The sequence below is a fragment of the Neoarius graeffei genome, chromosome 3 (assembly GCF_027579695.1).
Source record: "Neoarius graeffei isolate fNeoGra1 chromosome 3, fNeoGra1.pri, whole genome shotgun sequence".
Classification (NCBI taxonomy): domain Eukaryota; kingdom Metazoa; phylum Chordata; class Actinopteri; order Siluriformes; family Ariidae; genus Neoarius; species Neoarius graeffei.
In genome coordinates this window covers 49368609-49379219 of record NC_083571.1, presented here as the reverse complement: position 1 = coordinate 49379219, position 10611 = coordinate 49368609, and positions in this window count along the sequence as shown.

The window sequence follows — 10611 nt, the reverse complement described above, 5'->3', positions numbered from 1 at the left end:
TTATTTGTGTATGCCGAAAATCACAATTTTAAAGCAGGGATGGAAAGGTGAAATTGTGTGCCCTCACTCTAAATGCCAACTTACGTTGACTGCTCTAACCTAGCTCCCGCCCCGTTCAGTTTCATTTCTGCTCTCTGCCTCTCGCTTTTTACGCAGCTCCGATTTCTCTTAGCTGCACTCTTTACACTATCATTCCTTTCATGCCATTACCTCCTGCAAATTGCTGTTTAGTGTTGGTATTTGCTGTTGTAGCTAAAGCCACATTGCCATCACATCACTGGCATAATTTGATTAAAACAAAATGAATATGAATGTCCCATTGTTAATCAAGTTGTACATGCCCGCACATAACATAATCATATGCGTCTAAAGACTTGTAGGCACAAAGTTTTTCGTGGGTGTACACTGAAGTCTTGTCAATAAGATATGAGTATATATCTGGCCATTGTATACCAGGGAACTTACTAACATCGTCCGTCCACTCTTTAATTAAATACGGATCCGGTAGGCGATGTCCACTTGTTAGAGTTAACTTATTTATGTAGCATTCTCGATCTTGTAACGACAATTGTTTGGCATAATCTGACAGCTCATAATGCCGGTCTATGGGCAGCGCCATTGTTTCTGGGTCCAGGCTGCGCGCGCATCCTGGCAACGGTCAGTTTGTTTACAAACATGCGAAGGGGTCTATGCATGAGTCAGGGTGTACAAACTTTTGACTGGTACTGTATATATATGGACTACGACAGTAGAAGACCATCAGGTTACATTCCTATCAGCCAGGAACAGAAATCTAAGGTGACAGTGGTCACAGGTTCACTGAAACTGGATATCGGAAGGCTTTTAAAGACCCACTGACAGTCATTTCGTATTAATTTTTAAACAAACAATATATTACTCCAAAGATAAATTCTGGTTTTAATTCTTGGTTTAACTGTCCATTTTAAACATCAGAAGTAATTTTAAATTTCGCGCAGGGAGATTGACCTGGGCTCATTCAGAGATGCCGGAAGTGACGTCACATCAGTGTGTCGTTTTTGTTTACAAGTCACTATGTTGGTTCAGTTCTCACAAGTCTTGTGATATTGAGCTGTGGTTTTGTTGTGATTTCCTTGCGTGAAAAAGTTAAATGGCGTCTAACCGAAAAGGGATTATATGTGTGGCTTACGGGTGTTCTAACACCACGTCGGAAGGAGTGAAACTCCATTCCTTTCCTTGGAAAAAACACCCTGAAATAGCAAAAGAGTGGGAAAGAAACGTTTCCAAAACGCGTGCGAACTGGAAATCAACAAAATGGTCACGTCTCTGTTCAGCACATTTCGAGGAGCACTGTTTCACTTTGTCGTCCAGAACTTGAAGAACGTTTGATCCAACTTATCCACTGGTGTTGGAGGAGTCCGCTGTGCCGACGTTGTTTGACAGGCCCGGGCCGAATCAGTCTGTCAAAAGAGAAACCATAGTTCGAATTACGTGGGAGCCAATGGGAGCTGAGCTCCCATTCCCTCTGGCTCCCATGAAAGAAGCAAACTTAATTTTCTGTGGAAGTCTCTCAAATACGTCATATATCACCATAATAAGCTTGAATAGCCTATATCACCATATAAATAAAACTCGTTTCATTTCCGATCACCATGCAGCCATAACTTTGTATTGAACGTGTTATTAAACCACAACATGTACAGCTGTACTTCACCACCACACCATTATGCGCGCAAACTGAAATTTGCAGCCTGCGAAATCGAATGTGAAGTTAAGTCTGAAGAAGAATTGTCCTCTATCTCACAACGATCTTCCTTTGTTTAACTATATATATAATTTGTTTAACAATATATATGCAACACCGTGTGTGTGTGCGTGCGTGCGTGCGTGCATGCATGCGCGCGCCTGTGTATGAAAGCTGTGCACTGCAGTGCACAAAAGTGCGCTGGTCCAGGAGAGCGAGTATGCATTGCTTTTTTTTTTTTTTTTAAATAGAGACCCCCATAGGGTCAAATTTATAATTCGAACCCTGATATACACACAATATATATATATAATTTGTTTGACAATATATATGCAACACCGTGTGTGTGTGTGTGTGTGTGTGTGCGTGCGTGCGTGCATGCGCGCGCCTGTGTGTGAAAGCTGTGCACTGCAGTGCACAAAAGTGCGCTGGTCCAGGAGAGCGAGTAAGCATTGCTTTTTTTTTTTTTTAAATAGAGACCCCCATAGGGTCAAATTTATAATTCGAACCCTGAGAGAAACAGATGACAGCAGACCCCCCGAAGGGGTGGTCAAAAAGCGAAAGTCCGGTGGTGCCTTTGCCAAAAGAGAACGAGCCAGGGTACGTGGCTATGTGTTGTTATTCAATACATGTATGTTGTTTAAAATTTGTTGTTACGTCACAAATGCGTCTTATACCATTGCATATTACTTATCAATAGGCCAAAGCAGCTAATACCAGTAATGTACAACAACTGAAAGGCCAATACCTTGTTTCATATATTTAGTTAGGATAATATACATGATATATGTGTGGAGTGATAGATATAAGATGTCATCCGGCATGTTTTTTCCTATACCATAAAAGAAAAAAAATTACAACAAATTCCTTTCATCACCCCCTCCTCCGTGTCTTATTATAGAAATCGAAATACTGACAGACTATAATATAATGCAACTTTCTTCAAATTAGACGCTCCAAGAAATAGAAGACTCAGAACCCAATGTACATGTGCCAGATCATGCAGAGGAGGTTATACCAAATATTGAATCTGAGGTTTGTCACAGACCATGCAGACATTGTTTTCAGCTTCTACATGCCATGAAATTGTTCAAATGTTCTTTTGTCTCTTTATGTTATTCTTATTTTTGTATTAATATTTTGTTGTTAACATGTATGTTGTACATGAAAGTGTTAAATAAAATTGAATTGAATTGTTGTTTTGTGGCATCTCTATTGCCTCATCAAAATACTCATCTCATCTCATTATCTCTAGCCGCTTGATCCTTCTACAGGGTCGCAGGCAAGCTGGAGCCTATCCCAGCTGACTATGGGTGAAAGGCAGGGTACACCCTGGACAAGTCGCCAGGTCATCACAGGGCTGACACATAGACACAGACAACCATTCACACTCACATTCACACCTACGGTCAATTTAGAGTCACCAGTTAACCTAACCTGCATGTCTTTGGACTGTGGGGGAAACCGGAGCACCCGGAGGAAACCCACGCGGAGAACATGCAAACTCCACACAGAAAGGCCCTCGCCAGCCCCGGGGCTCGAACCCAGGACCTTCTTGCTGTGAGGCGACAGCGCTAACCACTACACCACCGTGCCGCCTCATCAAAATACTTTTGAATTATTTCACATGCATGTAGCTTGTGAATTATTTTGATATATTGGCTGTTATATTTCAGAATTGTAGAGACTTTTTCACAGAAACTGCAAGCCAAACAGACCCCAAAACTGGACGAAGAAATAAGAAGACCAGAGTCCATCTATCTGGAAAATCAAAATGTAAATTTAAATTCATGAATCTAAATTATATGGTTGTGATGTCATACCAAAAATATTTCTAAAAAGAATTACTTTGTGATTTAGATTACTTGTGATTTGTTTTCATGCAATCCAGACCGACATACACTGATGTGACGTCACTCGCCCTAGCGGCAAAAACGGGTAAATGGCTCATGGCGCTTGTAGAAGCCGGGGCAAAAAACACAAAATCGGCTCTGAAATTCTTGATTTTCTACAAAGACGACCCTTTATTCAAGTTGAGTTTTGGATATTTTATTTCACAATACAGCAATAAAACAATAAATATACATATTACGTGGTGTAAAAAGTTGTGTCAGTGGGTCTTTAACCACATTTTATATACCAGTTATCACATTTTTTATCATTTGATTTACACAATACTGTAATGAACAGAAATGCAGACTTGTTGGTTGCATAAGTATTCACCCTGTGAATACACACTACTGAGTAGAATCACCTTTGTCAGAGGTTTCAGCTTCAACCCAACTCTCTCTCTCTCTCTCTCTCTCTCTCTCACTCACTCCACTCACCGGCCACTTTATTAAGAACACCTATCCACCTGCTGTTTAATGCAGTTCTCAAATCAGCCAATCCCTTGGCTTGACACAATGCATAAAATCATGCAGGTACAAATCTTCAGTTAATGTTCACTTCAAACATCAAAATGGGGAAAATTGTGATCTCGAAGTGGGACTTTCACTGTAGCATGGGTGTTGGTGACAGATGGACTGGTTTGAGTATTTCCAAAACTGATGATCTCCTGGGGTTTTCACACACAACAGTCTCTAGAGTTTATACAGAATGGTGTGAAAAACAAAAAAACATTGAGTGAGCGACAATTCTATGGGTGAAAAAGTCTTGTTGATAAGAGAGGTCAGAGGAAAATGGCCAGATTGGTTCAAGCTGCCAGGAATGATATAGTAACTCATAGCAACTCTTTACAACCGTGGTGAGCAGAAAAGCATCTCAGCATGCAACAGCAGAAGACCACATTGGATTCCACTCCTGCAGCCAAGAACATGAATCTTAGAGTCAAGAACAAGTTTGTATTAAAGTGGCCAGTGCGTATATATATATATATATATATATATATATATATATATATATATATATATATATATATAAGGATCCTGATATTTTTAACAATAAAAATTGCAAAAAAGTTCAAGAGTGGTTAATACTTTTGCAAGGCACTGTATGAGAAATGAAACCCAAGGACACACTAATAGTGTTGAACTTGTGTGATTTACCCACCTTTTGCCTCTAGAGGGAAGATTTCAGCAAACAGTGCTGCTGCTGCTTCAGCAGTGCTGCAGTCCAGTAAATGATACTTTTTAATGCTCCAGCATGGCACAAAGGCTTTCCCTTTCTGTCAATCGATGGGTCATGATTTACCCAGAGGACTGACAATAAATGCACCAATCATCCAAGCTCCCTTTTCCTTACATAAATTCTTTAGTGTTTGAAATGCTTTCCATAAAATGCAAGCTCAGCTAAAATGCATTTTGAGGCACTGCTATAATTTGATAATTTCATAGGAATACAGATTTCTGGTTTGTCAAAAAGCATGACATCATAATTCATAAAAAGCTTCAAAACTATACTCAACTCTAGCATAAATAATAAAGCAGTTTATATTTTCTCATCTTTTCTGGTCAGTTAATGAAATAAATTCATTGATACAATTTGGTGAACATCAAAATGGGCTGTAATTCTGGAATCTTTTGAGTTTTTGTGTTTACAACTAACATTGTGTACATTACAGTCACATTTTTAATATGATCTACTCTAACATTATTATTATTATTATTATTATTATTATTATTATTATTATTGCTATTTGCAGCCCTCTCCCTCCCTTTCCCATTGTTCTTCCTGTTCGCTTGCATTTACTGACCCTCTCTCAACATTCTGTACCTCAATCACTGTGCTCTCGCTCGGGTTTATTATTAGAAACATAACTCTCCTCCCATTCTCCATTTCATTCTCTCTCTCTCTCTCTCTCTCTCTCTCTCCATCTCGCACTTTCTTGCTCTTTCTCACTCCACCCCCACATAACAGTACTTTGCACTGCTGCTTTACATACACACACACACACACAACAGCACATATACAAAAGGTGTTCTCTTTCAGTTGATTGGTTTTGAGCATAGCACTTACATCATGAAGAAGGGTTTTCCTGATTTGTGAAACTCTTTAGGCTGCCGGCCATTAAACCATCCAGGGGAGAACCATTACATGATACTCAGTGCAAACTGGCAATACACATAGCTTGGATTATTACTGACGGTGTTGCTGTTGAATTAGTTGAATGAGTTCTAATAGGATTTAAACTGTCGCAGATTTTCTTCTCTGTGTGAAGGTTTTCAGTTCAAAAATGAGCAGAAACATGTAATTTTCAAAAAGCCTCATTCATTCACCGGTACAACTAATGAGGTTCTTTGGTTGATGTGTTCTCAGGGGTTCTAGAGCAGGAGTATGCACATAGACTAGGTAGTATTTTCATGGTTTCTGAATGAATACAGTCCCAAGACCTCATCCAAAGTATTTCCCCTTCTATCAAGTCACAGATGGCTAGTATACTGTAAAGAGGCCAGAATAATAATTTAATTGCCCCCAATTCACCATTTATAATGAAGATTGTATACATGGAATAGGTGACAAAAGTCCATATTTCACAATCTAGCCTAACCTAGCAAGCGGGTGGCACGTTGGTGCAGGTGCAGTGGTTAGCACTGTTGCCTCACAGCAAAAAGGTTCCAGGTTCGAACCTCATGGCCAATGGGGTCCTTTCTGTGTGGAGTTTGCATGTTCTCCCTGGGTGCTCTGGTTTCCCCCATAGTTCAAAGACATGCAGATTACGTAAAATACCCAGCCATTGGGGTCGCACAATGTGCCTCAAAGAGCTGGGTAGTACTGGGACAGGAGACTGCCTGGGAAGACCAGATCCTGGCGTGGGAGGTACTTTGGGGTTGCACAAGCCATTGCGTACTTAATGCCAGTCCCAAGCCTGGAAAGGCTGGGGAGGGTTGCATCAGGAAGGGCATCCGGTATAAAACCTATGCCAAATTAAATATGCAGAACAGATGTGCTGTGGCAACCCCTAATAGAAGTAGCTGGAAGAAGAAGTCTAATCTAGTAAGCAAAATACAGTCAGTAGCTTTTATAAAAATGGATACAGTTTCACTGAATCTATGACAGCCTGGTTCCGAAAAATACAGGTATACATGGTATGTCAGTATCTTAACATGTAATCACTTAACAATTACAAAACAACAAAACAGCAGTATTCCCAGGTCAACCCCATAGTCCTTTGATGTTCAACATTATGATAGTTTATGTTTACTGCAGGGCGGCATGGTGGTGTAGTGGTTAGCGCTGTTGCCTCACAGCAAGAAGGTCCGGGTTCAAGCCCCGTGGCCGGCGAGGGCCTTTCTGTGTGGAGTTTGCATGTTCTCCCTGTGTCCGCGTGGGTTTCCTCCGGGTGCTCCGGTTTCCCCCACAGTCCAAAGACATGCAGGTTAGGTTAACCGGTGACTCTAAAATTGACCGTGAGTGTGAATGGTTGTCTGTGTCTATGTGTCAGCCCTGTGATGACTTGGCGATTTGTCCAGGGTGTACCCTGCCTTTCGCCCGTAGTCAGCTGGGATAGGCTCCAGCTTGCCTGCGACCCTGTAGAACAGGATAAAGTGGCTAGAGATAATGAGATGAGATGTTTACTGCACTGTATCCAATGCAGTAAACCATGAAACCTCTTAAGCAGTTTTCTTCACCTATAGAGAGGCTTTGTTAGAAGTATGGGACTTGTCATTTATTGTCCAGTTGTTATTTCCGATAAAAACAATCAAATGTGTTTATTATTATTATACTATTAGGTGTTCATGATCTCTGAAGACTTATCAACCACAACAGTACACTCTCAGAAAACGCAGTACATCATTGTACCTTTAGGGGTACAACAACATGTCACTGGGGCAGTACCCTTTAAGGTACTTATTTGTACCATTTATATACTGACTGGGAACACGTAAGTACATTTTTGACCCTTAAAAGGTACACAAAGTTACCTTGAAGGCCATTAATGATTCCTAGGGGGTACATTAGTGTAAATTGTACCTTAGGGAACAGAAATGGACTCCTTCTGTACCCCTATTTCTGACAGTGTAGGAACGCCTATACAACTGTACATTGATGCAATTATCCAATTTCCAATCCAGTCACATGGCAGCAGCGTGATGTACAAAATCACACAACAAACATCAGAATGGGTGGGTGGGGTATATAATTTCAGTGACATTGGTTGGTTTGAGTATTTCAGAAACTGCTGATCTAGGAGTTTCATGTACAACCATCTCTAGAGTTTATGCAGAATGGTGTGGGAAAACAAAAAACATCCACTGAGTACTGCAGGTAGAAATACCTTGTTGATGAGAAAAGTCAGAGGAGAATGGCCAGACTGGTTTGAGCTTACAGTAAGGCTATGGTATCTCAAATAACCACTCATTACAACCGTGGTGAACAGAAAAGCATCTTGGGATACACACCACACTGAGCCTTGAGGTGGATGGACTACAAGAGCAGAAGAAACAGAAGAATCGAGGTTCAATTCCTGTTAGCCAAGAATAGTAATCTGAGGTTACAGTGAGCACAGGTTCACAGAAACTGGACAGTTTCAGTTTCAACTCAATTTCAAAATCTTATCTCATCTCATTATCTCTAGCCGCTTTATCCTTCTACAGGGTCGCAGGCAAGCTGGAGCCTATCCCAGCTGACTACGGGCGAAAGGCGGGGTACACCCTGGACAAGTCGCCAGGTCATCACAGGGCTGACACATAGACACAGACAACCATTCACACTCACGTTCACACCTACAGCCAATTTAGAGTCACCAGTTAACCTAACCTGCATGTCTTTTGACTGTGGGGGAAACCGGAGCACCCGGAGGAAACCCACGCGGACACGGGGAGAACATGCAAACTCCGCACAGAAAGGCCCTTGCCAGCCACGGGGCTCGAACCCAGACCTTCTTATTGTGAGGTGACAGCGCTAACCACTACACCACCGTGCCGCCCCAATTTCAAAATGATCTTGATAATTAGGTGTTGAGGCAGATGTGTCAAAAATAAAGGAAAGCAGTGTTGTGACACTTTATCCAAGAACTGTGGTTTGCCACCCTAAATTAAGAGCTTATATGGGTGAGTCCACAATTGGGCTAAGGTTAACACTTCTCATCTCATCTCATTATCTCTAGCCGCTTTATCCTGTTCTACAGGGTCGCAGGCAAGCTGGAGCCTATCCCAGCTGACTACGGGCAAAAGGCGGGGTACACCCTGGACAAGTCGCCAGGTCATCACAGGGCTGACACATAGACACAGACAACCATTCACACTCACACCTACGGTCAATTTAAAGTCACCAGTTAACCTAACCTGCATGTGTTTGGACTGTGAGGGAAACCGGAGCACCCGGAGGAAACCCACGGGGAGAACATGCAAACTCCACACAGAAAGGCCCTCGCCGGCCACGGGGCTCGAACCCGGACCTTCTTGCTGTGAGGCGACAGCACTAACCACTACACCACCGTGCCGCCCCGGTTAACACTTGTAACTTTAAAAAAAAAACCTGAAATTTTTATCTTGCCCGCGACTGAGTAAACTGGGCAAGGTATTGCAATCAGTGTGGTTTGTTACCTCATCTGTGACGGAGTCAGCAGGGTGAGGTATTGTAATCAGTACAGTTTGTTTGTTTGTCTGTCTGTTTGTATGTCTGTTTGTTTGTGTGTCTGTCTGTTAACAATCTAGCATCTAGATGGTTGCACCAATTGACTTCAAATTTTCAGGGTAGGTGGGCAATTGTCCATAGATTACCTGATTACATTTTGGGGTAATTGGGTTAAGATGAAGGTCAAGGTTACTGGAAAGGTCACCCTTTCAGTCAAAATAACATTTTTTCCATTATAACTCAAAAAGGGTTGCCGATAGACAGATGTTTACTATTATGAGCATATAGGAACTCCCATATGGCCTTTCATTTGGCACTGTGATCTTTGACCTTGAGTGACCTTAAAAGGTCAAACTCAAGGTCAGATTTTCAGAGGGCTGTAACTTGAAAATATACAGTATATACAGATATTTACCATTATCAACTTCTAGGAAGTGCCATATGGGCTTTTATTTGGCATCATGATCTTTGACCTTGAGTGACCTTGAAAGGTCAAACTGAAGGTCATGGGTTTTCAAAGGGCTATAACTTTAAAATGGTTGATAATAGCCAGATGTTTACCATTATCAAAATATAAGAAGTCCCATATGGGCTTTCAGTTGCCACCATGACCTTTGACCTTGAATGATATTGAAATGTCAAACTCAAGGTCTTGGATTTTCATAGGACTATAACCTGACAGCTGATGATTGAGAAATATTACCATTATCAGCATATAGGTATAAACTAAGTGCTGCCAGGTGAGGTTTCTTTTGCCTGGCAACATTTGTTTAGTAATTTTTCAACAGTGTATTAAAGAATCCAATCTCAATGGCTGGATTTTGCTCTTTTAAAAAACAGGATTAAGGTCCCCCACCCCTGGCAAATCATTACCAGAGTTAAGTTTTAAGAGTCATGTTTAGGCTATGAAACTGCCCTCTCTTAATATGTTTTCTATATTGGTAGGCATTTGTACTTGGACTTGTATCAGTCTTGGGCACTGACTGATATAAATATGGTCTCAACCAAGAGTTTGTAAAAATAATGTTTGAGTGTTTTTTCCACATATATACACACTTTGACAAGAAGTCAGGTCAAGTTTATTTGTATAGTGCTTTTAACAACAAACATTGTTACAAAGCAGCTTTACAGAAAAATAAAGGCTTTAAACATGAGCTAATTTTATTCCTAATTTATTCCCAGTGAGCAAGCCTGTGGTGACAGTGGCAAGGAAAAACTCCCTCAGATGACATGAGGAAGAAACCTTGAGAGGAACCAGACTCAAAAGGGAACCCATCCTCATTTGGGGGATAACAGATAGTGTGATTATAAATAACTCGCTTCTATAAAGTCACAAAGTATAACTGTGAAACCAGGAAGCTCATTGTAGT